Source organism: Bombina bombina, chromosome 5 (genome assembly GCF_027579735.1).
Source record: "Bombina bombina isolate aBomBom1 chromosome 5, aBomBom1.pri, whole genome shotgun sequence".
Classification (NCBI taxonomy): domain Eukaryota; kingdom Metazoa; phylum Chordata; class Amphibia; order Anura; family Bombinatoridae; genus Bombina; species Bombina bombina.
In genome coordinates, this window is record NC_069503.1 from 85,902,303 (window position 1) to 85,917,000 (window position 14,698).

Below are 14,698 nucleotides of genomic sequence, written 5' to 3' on the forward strand. Positions count from 1 at the left end.
TTCAAAGTGCATGCCGTGTCCTTCATTCCATTCAAGAGACCAGAAATTCTCTTCTATGGTGGCTTTATCGGCCACATCTGTCCAGGGGAATGCCATTCAGCAGGCCAGACTGGTCAATTGTAACAACAGACGCCAGCCTACTAGGTTGGGGCGCTGTCTGGAATTCTCTGAAGGCTCAGGGACTATGGAATCAGGAGGAGAGTCTTCTTCCAATAAACATTCTGGAATTGAGAGCAGTCCTCAATGCTCTTCTGGCTTGGCCCCAGTTAGCAACTCGGGGGTTCATCAGGTTCCAGTCGGACAACATCACGACTGTAGCTTATATCAACCATCAGGGAGGGACAAGAAGCTCCCTAGCAATGATGGAAGTATCAAAGATAATTCGCTGGGCAGAGTCTCACTCTTGCCACCTGTCTGCAATCCACATCCCGGGAGTGGAGAACTGGGAGGCGGATTTCTTAAGTCGTCAGACTTTTCATCCGGGGGAGTGGGAACTTCATCCAGAGGTCTTTGCCCAAATACTTCGACGTTGGGGCAAACCAGAGATAGATCTCATGGCGTCTCGACAGAACGCCAAGCTTCCGCGCTACGGGTCCAGATCCAGGGATCCGGGAGCGGTCCTGATAGATGCCTTGACAGCACCATGGACCTTCAGGATGGCTCATGTGTTTCCACCTTTCCCGATGCTTCCTCGATTGATTGCCAGAATCAAACAGGAGAAAGCATCAGTGATTCTAATAGCGTCTGCATGGCCACGCAGGACTTGGTATACAGATCTGGTGGACATGTCATTCTGTCCACCTTGGTCGTTACCTCTGAAACAGGACCTTCTGATTCAGGGTCCTTTCAAACATCAAAATCTAACTTCTCTGAAGCTGACTGCTTGGAAATTGAACGCTTGATCTTATCAAAGCGTGGTTTTTCTGAGTCAGTTATTGATACCTTAATACAGGCTAGGAAGCCTGTTACCAGAAAGATTTACCATAAAATATGGCGTAAATACCTATATTGGTGCGAATCCAAAGGTTACTCTTGGAGTAAGGTTAGGATTCCTAGGATATTGTCTTTTCTACAAGAAGGTTTAGAAAAGGGGTTATCCGCTAGTTCCTTAAAGGGACAGATCTCAGCTCTGTCCATTCTGTTACACAAGCGTCTGTCAGAAGTTCCAGACGTTCAGGCTTTTTGTCAGGCTTTGGCCAGGATTAAACCTGTGTTTAAAGCTGTGGCTCCACCATGGAGTTTAAACCTTGTTCTTAACGTTTTACAGGGTGTTCCGTTTGAACCCCTTCATTCCATTGATATAAAGTTGTTATCTTGGAAAGTTCTATTTTTAATGGCTATTTCCTTGGCTCGAAGAGTCTCTGAGTTATCAGCCTTACATTGTGATTCTCCTTATTTGATTTTTCACTCGGATAAGGTAGTTCTGCGTACTAAGCCTGGGTTCTTACCTAAGGTAGTCACTAACAGGAATATCAATCAGGAGATTGTTGTTCCATCCTTGTGCCCAAATCCTTCTTCGAGGAAGGAACGTCTTTTGCACAATCTGGATGTAGTTCGTGCCCTTAAATTTTATTTACAGGCAACTAAAGATTTTCGACAAACGTCTTCCCTGTTTGTCGTTTACTCTGGTCAGAGGAGAGGTCAAAAAGCTTCTGCTACCTCTCTCTCTTTTTGGCTTCGTAGCATAATTCGTTTAGCTTATGAGACTGCTGGACAGCAGCCTCCTGAAAGAATTACAGCTCATTCCACTAGAGCTGTGGCTTCCACTTGGGCCTTTAAGAATGAGGCCTCTGTTGAACAGATTTGCAAGGCTGCAACTTGGTCTTCGCTTCATACTTTTTCCAAATTTTACAAATTTGACACTTTTGCTTCCTCGGAGGCTATTTTTGGGAGAAAGGTTCTTCAGGCAGTGGTTCCTTCTGTATAAAGAGCCTGCCTATCCCTCCCGTCATCCGTGTACTTTTGCTTTGGTATTGGTATCCCACAAGTAATGATGACCCGTGGACTGATCACACTTAACAGAAGAAAACATAATTTATGCTTACCTGATAAATTCCTTTCTTCTGTAGTGTGATCAGTCCACGGCCCGCCCTGTTTTTTAAGGCAGGTAAATATTTTTTAAATTATACTCCAGTCACCACTACACCCTTGGCTTCTCCTTTCTCGTTGGTCCTTGGTCGAATGACTGGAGGTGACGTAGAGGGGAGGAGCTATATAGCAACTCTGCTGGGTGAATCCTCTTGCACTTCCTGTAGGGGAGCAGTTAATATCCCACAAGTAATGATGACCCGTGGACTGATCACACTACAGAAGAAAGGAATTTATCAGGTAAGCATAAATTATGTTTTTCTATACGGTTCCAACAGATCATACTTTGGCCGTGTTTTCATTGCCGTGGTAAAGTTTTGAAACTGCTGGTGTCATAAAAATTCTCCATAGACTTTAATGGCGATAAATGTTTTTATCACTTAGTTTTAACAATTTACCACCTCAATGGTATTTAGGTCTTTGTGTTTTACAGCTGACAAAACCCTTTATGACAATAACATTAGTTTGTATAAATGTATATAATGCACCATCATTTATATCAGGGAGATATAGAGGAATAAAATATCCACACACACATTTTAAAACTATAAAAAATAAAACTTGCTGATTTGGCCTATTGAATCCACTACCTGTACTCAAAATTGAATACTTAAAGGAGCATTCAACAATACAGGGCAGCATTTATAAAACGATTCTGCTTAAAAGAATAAGTATGTTGAGCTGTACTTTTTTAATGAACTGCAAGCAGGCTCCATAAACAAACGTTTTGAACATTTTGTTGCTTTCACTGTCCTCCATGGTCACATGGATGCAGTTCACAAATGAAAAATGCATACGTATATGGTGGCGCTTCTATGGTGGAGCAGTGCACATAAAAGGTTGTGTTATGTAGAGTACTAGAGAATTTTAACACAAGTTTAATTGTTGCAAAAAATACAGTTTTACTGGAGGCAGTGGGGGAGCTTGTATCCCTAGAACACAGTGTGCTAAAAAAATGGATTTATTGCAAACATATCTTGGTATCCAAATGCTTAAATCCGGCAAATAATAAATACATTCTGTCATTGAGTTTCTTATCATCTAAATTGCTGCATTAACATTTCCAATCAGGGCCGGCCCTTGGGGTGTGCGGCAAGAGGGGCGTCAGGCAGCCGACACAGCTCGCATTTAAATAGCAGACAGCTGCACTGAAATTATACACTGATCACAGCCGCCTCAGATTGCCCTAGCTCCGCGGCGCTGTGATTGCGTGTGAATATACAGCCTACAGCCAGCTCTGTAGTGATGTCCAGTTCCTGAACGAATCGTTCTTTTGAACTGGTTCTTTTCACTGAACTGTGTGAATCAGTTCACCAGGCTGAACTGATTTGTTTGAAACCGTTCACTTCCTGAGTCTGCAGCAGCAGCACTGGACGAGTGGAACAGGATTAGATTCGTCTTCTCATTGTCTGCTTTTTAAGGATCCTGGTACTTTGCTCTCTATGGGGGGGGTTCACTTTTTCCTATCCCTACTTGGTTGGCGCTAATTTACGCTTGCCACGCGTAATGCTAGCCCGTGTGAGGATAGTTCATTGTTCATAGAGCCATCAGATATAAGGATGGAAACCCTGTTAAAAAGGATTTTCAACCTATGGGATATTTGCTTTTACGGGCGGCGCTTGTCGCCGCAGTGGCTGGAGCGGTTACCTTTTGGGGCGTCTCCTTCGCGAAAATGTTCGAGGTGGAGGGTCTCCGACATTTTTCAGGAAAGACTTACGGCCTTCTGGGTTACTAATTCTTTTATCTGTGCTGCTATTACACAGAGTAATTAGCCTATGGTTAAGACTTAGGGTCTTCTGTTCAGGCCCACGAGGCGCTCTGACAGATATAACTTCTAAGTCTACTCTCTTTCCCTCTCCTTTAAGGGAAAGAGTTTGTTTGCCTATCTCCACAGTTTCAGGGGCCAAGGGTGCCTTCTTACCATAAAATCACGAGAGTTTGTATTTTTGTTCCTTTAGTTCTGATAAAGTCCAGCATCAGAGGCCTCCAATAAACCAGAGCAAGCCAGCACAGTCCTGGAATAGTTCCAAGCAGAGCAAGAAGCCCACATGAAGGAGCGGCCCACGGTCCAATTTTGGATCATGTAGGGGCAGTCTGTCGCTCTTTCAGAGGCTTGGTTCTGGGACATGCAGGATCCTGGGGTCCTGGTGGTCATAGCTCGGGGTTGCAAGATAGGTTTCAATTCTCATCCTCTCAGGGGCAGACCATCCTCTCAACCTGTCTTCAAGACTAGGGGAGAGGGAAGCCTTTCTGGAGTGCGTAAGGGATCTGTCCTCCTTTGGAGTCATTGTCAGAGTGCCTATCATAGAATGAGGTTTGGGATACTATTCTAACATTTCCGTGGTCTGAAAGGAAGGAGGGATCTTTCTGTCCATTTCTGGACCTAAAGTGATTAACCCCTTAAGGACCAAGGACATTTTTCAATTTCTTTCCCTTAAAGACCAGGGCTATTTTTACATTTCTGCGGTGTTTGTGTTTAGCTGTAATTTTCCTCTTACTCATTTACTGTACCCACACATATTATATACCGTTTTTCTCGTCCACTAAATGGACTTTCTAAAGATAACATTATTTTCATCATATCTTATAATTTATTATTAAAAAAATTATAAAATATAAGGAAAAAATGGAAAAAAACACACTTTTTCTAACTTTGACCCCCAAAACCTGTTACACATCTACAACCACCAAAAAACAACCATGCTAAATAGTTTCTAAATTTTGTCCTGAGTTTAGAAATACCCAATGTTAACATGTTCTTTGCTTTTTTTTTGCAAGTTATAGGGCAATAAATACAAGTAGCACTTTGCTATTTCAAAACCACTTTTTTTTCAGAATTAGCGCTAGTTACATTGGAACCCTGATATCTGTCAGGAATACCTGAATATCCCTTGACATGTATATATTTTTTTTTAGAAGACATTCCAAAGTATTGATCTAGGTCCATTTTGGTATATTTCATGCCATCATTTCACCGCCAAATGCGATCAAATAAAAAAAAATGTTCAATTTTTAACAAATTTTTTCACAAACTTTAGGTTTCTCACAGAAATTATTTACAAACAACTTGTGCAATTATGGCATAAATGGTTGTAAATGCTTCTCTGGGATCCCCTTTGTTCAGAAATAGCAGACTTATATGGCTTTGGTGTTGGTTTTTGGTAATTAGAAGGCTGCTAAATGCCACTGCGCACCACACGTGTTTTATGCCCAGCAGTGAAGGGGTTAATTAGGGAGCATGTAGGGAGCTTGTAGAGTTAATTTTAGCTTTAGTGTAGTAGACAACCTAAAGTATTGATCTAGGCCCATTTTGGTATATTTAATGCCACCATTTCACCGCCAAATGCGATCAAATTTTAAAAAAACGTAAATTTTTTCGCAATTTTAGGTTTCTCACAGAAATTATTTACAAACAACTTGTGCAATTATGGCATAAATGGTTGTAAATGCTTCTCTGGGATCCCCTTTGTTCAGAAATAGCAGACATATATGGTTTTGGCGATGCTTTTTGGTAATTAGAAGGCTGCTAAATGCCGCTGCACATCACACGTGTATTATGTCTAGCAGTGAAGGGGTTAATTAAGGATCTTTTAGGGAACTTGCAGGGTTAATGTTAGCTTTAGTGTAGAGATCTGCCTCCAACCTAACACATCAGACCCCCTGATCCCTCCCAAACAGCTCTCTTCCCTCCCCCACCCCACAATTGTCCCCGCCATCTTAAGTACTAGCAGAAAGTCTGCCAGTACTAAAATAAAAGGTATCTTTTTTTAATTATTAATTTTTTTAAGCATATTTACATATGCTGCTGTGTAGGATCCCCCTTAGCCCCAAACCTCCCTGATCCCCCCAAAACAGCTCTCTAACCCTCCCCCTCTACATTATTGGGAGCCATCTTGGGTACTGGCAGCTGTCTGCCAGTACCCAGTTTACAAAAAATATATATTTTTTATTTTCCCCCCCCACTTTTCTGTAGTGTAGCTTCCCCCCACCAAGACTAAACCCCCACCCCCTCCCAGATCGCTTCATTTATCTATATTAAATTTTATATCCCCCCCTCTCTCCCTCTAAATTTAAACTAAATCTGTTCCATAGTGTAATGGTTCCCACCCGCTGCCTCCCCCGTGCACGCGCGCGCGTCCGTGCGCGCCCCCAGCGATCCCGCCCATGATCCAGCCCACCTCTGCACAATAATCCACCGATGGCCGCCCACCCGCCTCCCATGTCGGCTCCCACCCACCAACGATTGCGGGCCATCGATGTCCGGTGCAGAGAGGGCCACAGAGTGGCTCTCTCTGCATCGGATGGGGTAAAATGTTATTGCAGTGATGCCTCGATATCGAGGCATCACTGCAATAACCGGAAAGCGGCTGGAAGTGATCAGGATCGCTTCCAGCCGCTTTCAACCCCAACGTCGTACAGGGTACGTCGCTGGTCTTTAAAGACCAGGTTGTGTGCGACGTACCCTGTACGACGCATGTCGTTAAGGGGTTAAACAAATTTCTATATGTCCCCTCGTCAAGATGGAGGCAAATAAGGTCCATCCTTTCCTTGATTCGGGAAGGGCAGTGTTTGACCACTATATATCTGAAGGAGGCATTCCTACACTTCCAATCCACAGGGAACACTTCCAGTTCCTCAGGTTTAGGTTCCTGGACCAGCACTCCCAGTTCATTGCACTTCCATTTGGTCCAGCTACTGTTACAAGCATTTTACAAAGGTTCTAGGGGCTCTTCTAGCAGTCGCCAGAATCTGGGGTGTAACAGTAGCTCCCTTCTGGGATGACATTCTGGTACAATCACCATAGTTTTGTCTGGTGGCAAACCATTTGGAGTCTCTCCTCTGGGGAAGATTAATAGAGAAAGGAGTTATCTTATTCCATGCACCAGGGTGGAATTCCTAGGCATGATATTAGATTCCATAGACACGAGAATATTTCTAACAGACCAGAGAAGTTGCAAACTAGCTTCAACATGTCTTGCCCTCCAGACCTCCTTAAGGCCATCTGTGGCTCAGTGTATGGAGGTGATTGGTCACATGGTGTTCAGCATGGACATCATTCTCTTTGCCAGGTTCCACCTCAGGCCGTTGTGTATGTGCATGCTGAGGCAGTGGAACGGCGATCATTTGGATCTGCCTCAACAGATTCTCTGGACAACCGTTCAAGAGAATTGCTCTCTTGGTGGCTCTCTCCGGATCACCTGTCCTAAGGGACATCCTTTTTTTGACCAGCCTTGGTGACTGTGACTACGGACGCAAGTCTGTCAGGATGGGGAGCTGTTAAGGTTGCCAAGAAGGTGCAGGGCCTTTGGACGCAGGAGGAGAGCTCCCGTTCAACATTCTAGACCTTCGGACGATATTCAATGCTCTGAAGGTTTGGCCCCTACTGGGTTCGTCCCAATTTATCTGATTTCAATCAGACCATATATCCCCGGTGGCTTACATCAACCATCAGGGGGAAAGAGAAGCTTCCTGTCATTGAGGGAAGTATCTTGGATTCTGGGGTGGGTGGAGACCCACAACTGTTCGTGTCAGTGATATACATTGTGACTGGTGGGGAACACCAGAGATACAGTAGATCTCATGGTGTCCCGTCTTTGTACCTAGCTACCCAGATATGGGTCAAGGTCCAGGGGTCCTCAGGCGGAGCTAATAGATGTCTTAGCGGTGCCTTGGAAGTTCAATCTAATTTCTTTTCCTGCCATTACCACTCCTTCCTTGAGTGGTGGCTCAAATCATTCAGGAGCACAGGAGCAGGCATCAGTGATACTAATTGATCCATCATGGTTGTGAAGGATACGGTTCGCGGATCTAGTGGGGATGTCATCATCTCCTCCTTGGAGATTACCTTGTCACAGGGATCTGCTGGAACAAGGCCCATTTATTCATCAAAATCTAGATTCTCTGAGGCTGACTGTGTGAGGATTGAATGCTTAGTCTTAGCCAAGAGAGGGTTTTCTGAGAGTATTATTGATACTCTTATTCAAGTTTGTAAGCCGGTTACTCGTCGCCTCTTTCTTAAGGTGTGGAGGACCTACTTATTCTGGTGTGAAGTGCATGGTTTGTCCTGGCACAAATTAGGGTTGCTAGGATTCCTCCTTTTCTTCAGGTTGGACTGGAAAAGGGCCTCTCAGCTAGTTGCGTGTAGGGACAGATTTTGGTCCTGTCTGTTTTACTGCACAAGAGGCTCGCTGAGCTTCCAGATATACAGTCTTTTGTTAAGGTTCTGACTAGGATCAGGCCGGTGTTTAGATCAACTGCTCCTCCTTGGAGTTTATATCTTGTTCTTAAGGTTTTGCAATGGGCTCTGTTTAAGCCTATGCACAGGGTTGACATTAAGTTTTCTGTCTTGGAAGGTTATTTTTCTACTAGCTATTGCTACTGCGCGCAGAGTCTCTGAGATTGCTTCCTTGCAATGCGACCCTCCTTATCTGGTGTTCCATGCCGATAAGGTTGTTCTACGAACTAAGTTAGGATTTCTTCCTAAGGTTGTTTCAAATCGTGATATCAATCAATAAATTGTGGTTTCTTTCTTATGTCCTAATCCTTCTTCATCGAAGGAACGTTTACTGCATAATCTGGATGTAGTTCGTGCCTTGAAGTTCTGTCTTCAGGCTACGAAGGAATTTAGACAAACTTCTTTTCTGTTTGTCTGAGTCAGCGGGTCGTAATCCTCCTCAGAGGATTACTGCTCATGCTACGAGAGCAGGGGTTTCCTCTTGGGCCTTCAGAAGTGAGGCCTCTATGGATCAGTTTTGTAAGGCGGCTACCTGGTCCTCCTTACATACTTTTTCCAAATTTTACAAGTTTGATGTTCTTGCTTCTGCTAATGCAGCCTTTGGGAGAAAGGTTTTGCAGGCTGTGGTGCCCTCAGATTAGGGGCCACTTCTCTTTTTTTTACTCTCCCGTTGGCATTCAGTGTCCTCTGTAGCTTGGGTATTGTTTCCCACAAGTAATTAATTAAATTAATTTTTTTTCATGATTCAGATAAAGTAATCATGAAAGAAATAATAAATACTTATATTATCAATTTTTTTCATTCTCATGTTATTCTTTGTTGAAGAAATACCTAGGTAGGTAGCGTGCACATCCCTAAAGCACTACACAACAGGAAATAGTGCTGCCATCTAGTGCCCCTGCTAATGTATAACATTGTTGCAAAACTGCTGCTATATAGTGCTGCAGACACATGCACACTTTTGAGCTTAGATGTATGCTTTTCCACAAAGGATAACAAGAGAACAAAGACAACATGATAATAGAAGTAAATTAGAAAGTTGTTTAAAATGTTATGTTCTATCTAAATTATGAAAGAAACAAGTTGAGTTTTATGTCCCTTTTTAATGCAGCTGTGGACGCTCCCTGTATTAAGAAAGAAAACTTAACAGATAATGCGTAATGCTAGCCCGTGTGAGGATAGTTCATTGTTCATAGAGCCATCAGATATAAGGATGGAAACCCTGTTAAAAAGGATTTTCAACCTATGGGATATTTGCTTTTACGGGCGGCGCTTGTCGCCGCAGTGGCTGGAGCGGTTACCTTTTGGGGCGTCTCCTTCGCGAAAATGTTCGAGGTGGAGGGTCTCCGACATTTTTCAGGAAAGACTTACGGCCTTCTGGGTTACTAATTCTTTTATCTGTGCTGCTATTACACAGAGTAATTAGCCTATGGTTAAGACTTAGGGTCTTCTGTTCAGGCCCACGAGGCGCTCTGACAGATATAACTTCTAAGTCTACTCTCTTTCCCTCTCCTTTAAGGGAAAGAGTTTGTTTGCCTATCTCCACAGTTTCAGGGGCCAAGGGTGCCTTCTTACCATAAAATCACGAGAGTTTGTATTTTTGTTCCTTTAGTTCTGATAAAGTCCAGCATCAGAGGCCTCCAATAAACCAGAGCAAGCCAGCACAGTCCTGGAATAGTTCCAAGCAGAGCAAGAAGCCCACATGAAGGAGCGGCCCACGGTCCAATTTTGGATCATGTAGGGGCAGTCTGTCGCTCTTTCAGAGGCTTGGTTCTGGGACATGCAGGATCCTGGGGTCCTGGTGGTCATAGCTCGGGGTTGCAAGATAGGTTTCAATTCTCATCCTCTCAGGGGCAGACCATCCTCTCAACCTGTCTTCAAGACTAGGGGAGAGGGAAGCCTTTCTGGAGTGCGTAAGGGATCTGTCCTCCTTTGGAGTCATTGTCAGAGTGCCTATCATAGAATGAGGTTTGGGATACTATTCTAACATTTCCGTGGTCTGAAAGGAAGGAGGGATCTTTCTGTCCATTTCTGGACCTAAAGTGATTAACCCCTTAAGGACCAAGGACATTTTTCAATTTCTTTCCCTTAAAGACCAGGGCTATTTTTACATTTCTGCGGTGTTTGTGTTTAGCTGTAATTTTCCTCTTACTCATTTACTGTACCCACACATATTATATACCGTTTTTCTCATCCACTAAATGGACTTTCTAAAGATAACATTATTTTCATCATATCTTATAATTTATTATTAAAAAAATTATAAAATATAAGGAAAAAATGGAAAAAAAACACACTTTTTCTAACTTTGACCCCCAAAACCTGTTACACATCTACAACCACCAAAAAACAACCATGCTAAATAGTTTCTAAATTTTGTCCTGAGTTTAGAAATACCCAATGTTAACATGTTCTTTGCTTTTTTTTTGCAAGTTATAGGGCAATAAATACAAGTAGCACTTTGCTATTTCAAAACCACTTTTTTTTCAGAATTAGCGCTAGTTACATTGGAACCCTGATATCTGTCAGGAATACCTGAATATCCCTTGACATGTATATATTTTTTTTTAGAAGACATTCCAAAGTATTGATCTAGGTCCATTTTGGTATATTTCATGCCATCATTTCACCGCCAAATGCGATCAAATAAAAAAAAATGTTCAATTTTTAACAAATTTTTTCACAAACTTTAGGTTTCTCACAGAAATTATTTACAAACAACTTGTGCAATTATGGCATAAATGGTTGTAAATGCTTCTCTGGGATCCCCTTTGTTCAGAAATAGCAGACTTATATGGCTTTGGTGTTGGTTTTTGGTAATTAGAAGGCTGCTAAATGCCACTGCGCACCACACGTGTTTTATGCCCAGCAGTGAAGGGGTTAATTAGGGAGCATGTAGGGAGCTTGTAGAGTTAATTTTAGCTTTAGTGTAGTAGACAACCTAAAGTATTGATCTAGGCCCATTTTGGTATATTTAATGCCACCATTTCACCGCCAAATGCGATCAAATTTTAAAAAAACGTAAATTTTTTCGCAATTTTAGGTTTCTCACAGAAATTATTTACAAACAACTTGTGCAATTATGGCATAAATGGTTGTAAATGCTTCTCTGGGATCCCCTTTGTTCAGAAATAGCAGACATATATGGTTTTGGCGATGCTTTTTGGTAATTAGAAGGCTGCTAAATGCCGCTGCACATCACACGTGTATTATGTCTAGCAGTGAAGGGGTTAATTAAGGATCTTTTAGGGAACTTGCAGGGTTAATGTTAGCTTTAGTGTAGAGATCTGCCTCCAACCTAACACATCAGACCCCCTGATCCCTCCCAAACAGCTCTCTTCCCTCCCCCACCCCACAATTGTCCCCGCCATCTTAAGTACTAGCAGAAAGTCTGCCAGTACTAAAATAAAAGGTATCTTTTTTTAATTATTAATTTTTTTAAGCATATTTACATATGCTGCTGTGTAGGATCCCCCTTAGCCCCAAACCTCCCTGATCCCCCCAAAACAGCTCTCTAACCCTCCCCCTCTACATTATTGGGAGCCATCTTGGGTACTGGCAGCTGTCTGCCAGTACCCAGTTTACAAAAAATATATATTTTTTATTTCCCCCCCCCACTTTTCTGTAGTGTAGCTTCCCCCCACCAAGACTAAACCCCCACCCCCTCCCAGATCGCTTCATTTATCTATATTAAATTTTATATCCCCCCCTCTCTCCCTCTAAATTTAAACTAAATCTGTTCCATAGTGTAATGGTTCCCACCCGCTCCCTCCCCGTGCACGCGCCCGCCCGCCTCCCCCGTGCACGCGCGCGCGTCCGTGCGCGCCCCCAGCGATCCCGCCCATGATCCAGCCCACCGCGGCACAATAATCCACCGATGGCCGCCCACCCGCCTCCCATGTCGGCTCCCACCCACCAACGATTGCGGGCCATCGATGTCCGGTGCAGAGAGGGCCACAGAGTGGCTCTCTCTGCATCGGATGGGGTAAAATGTTATTGCAGTGATGCCTCGATATCGAGGCATCACTGCAATAACCGGAAAGCGGCTGGAAGTGATCAGGATCGCTTCCAGCCGCTTTCAACCCCAACGTCGTACAGGGTACGTCGCTGGTCTTTAAAGACCAGGTTGTGTGCGACGTACCCTGTACGACGCATGTCGTTAAGGGGTTAAACAAATTTCTATATGTCCCCTCGTCAAGATGGAGACAAATAAGGTCCATCCTTTCCTTGATTCGGGAAGGGCAGTGTTTGACCACTATATATCTGAAGGAGGCATTCCTACACTTCCAATCCACAGGGAACACTTCCAGTTCCTCAGGTTTAGGTTCCTGGACCAGCACTCCCAGTTCATTGCACTTCCATTTGGTCCAGCTACTGTTACAAGCATTTTACAAAGGTTCTAGGGGCTCTTCTAGCAGTCGCCAGAATCTGGGGTGTAACAGTAGCTCCCTTCTGGGATGACATTCTGGTACAATCACCATAGTTTTGTCTGGCGGCAAACCATTTGGAGTCTCTCCTCTGGGGAAGATTAATAGAGAAAGGAGTTATCTTATTCCATGCACCAGGGTGGAATTCCTAGGCATGATATTAGATTCCATAGACACGAGAATATTTCTAACAGACCAGAGAAGTTGCAAACTAGCTTCAACATGTCTTGCCCTCCAGACCTCCTTAAGGCCATCTGTGGCTCAGTGTATGGAGGTGATTGGTCACATGGTGTTCAGCATGGACATCATTCTCTTTGCCAGGTTCCACCTCAGGCCGTTGTGTATGTGCATGCTGAGGCAGTGGAACGGCGATCATTTGGATCTGCCTCAACAGATTCTCTGGACAACCGTTCAAGAGAATTGCTCTCTTGGTGGCTCTCTCCGGATCACCTGTCCTAAGGGACATCCTTTTTTTGACCAGCCTTGGTGACTGTGACTACGGACGCAAGTCTGTCAGGATGGGGAGCTGTTAAGGTTGCCAAGAAGGTGCAGGGCCTTTGGACGCAGGAGGAGAGCTCCCGTTCAACATTCTAGACCTTCGGACGATATTCAATGCTCTGAAGGTTTGGCCCCTACTGGGTTCGTCCCAATTTATCTGATTTCAATCAGACCATATATCCCCGGTGGCTTACATCAACCATCAGGGGGAAAGAGAAGCTTCCTGTCATTGAGGGAAGTATCTTGGATTCTGGGGTGGGTGGAGACCCACAACTGTTCGTGTCAGTGATATACATTGTGACTGGTGGGGAACACCAGAGATACAGTAGATCTCATGGTGTCCCGTCTTTGTACCTAGCTACCCAGATATGGGTCAAGGTCCAGGGGTCCTCAGGCGGAGCTAATAGATGTCTTAGCGGTGCCTTGGAAGTTCAATCTAATTTCTTTTCCTGCCATTACCACTCCTTCCTTGAGTGGTGGCTCAAATCATTCAGGAGCACAGGAGCAGGCATCAGTGATACTAATTGATCCATCATGGTTGTGAAGGATACGGTTCGCGGATCTAGTGGGGATGTCATCATCTCCTCCTTGGAGATTACCTTGTCACAGGGATCTGCTGGAACAAGGCCCATTTATTCATCAAAATCTAGATTCTCTGAGGCTGACTGTGTGAGGATTGAATGCTTAGTCTTAGCCAAGAGAGGGTTTTCTGAGAGTATTATTGATACTCTTATTCAAGTTTGTAAGCCGGTTACTCGTCGCCTCTTTCTTAAGGTGTGGAGGACCTACTTATTCTGGTGTGAAGTGCATGGTTTGTCCTGGCACAAATTAGGGTTGCTAGGATTCCTCCTTTTCTTCAGGTTGGACTGGAAAAGGGCCTCTCAGCTAGTTGCGTGTAGGGACAGATTTTGGTCCTGTCTGTTTTACTGCACAAGAGGCTCGCTGAGCTTCCAGATATACAGTCTTTTGTTAAGGTTCTGACTAGGATCAGGCCGGTGTTTAGATCAACTGCTCCTCCTTGGAGTTTATATCTTGTTCTTAAGGTTTTGCAATGGGCTCTGTTTAAGCCTATGCACAGGGTTGACATTAAGTTTTCTGTCTTGGAAGGTTATTTTTCTACTAGCTATTGCTACTGCGCGCAGAGTCTCTGAGATTGCTTCCTTGCAATGCGACCCTCCTTATCTGGTGTTCCATGCCGATAAGGTTGTTCTACGAACTAAGTTAGGATTTCTTCCTAAGGTTGTTTCAAATCGTGATATCAATCAATAAATTGTGGTTTCTTTCTTATGTCCTAATCCTTCTTCATCGAAGGAACGTTTACTGCATAATCTGGATGTAGTTCGTGCCTTGAAGTTCTGTCTTCAGGCTACGAAGGAATTTAGACAAACTTCTTTTCTGTTTGTCTGAGTCAGCGGGTCGTAATCCTCCTCAGAGGATTACTGCTCATGCT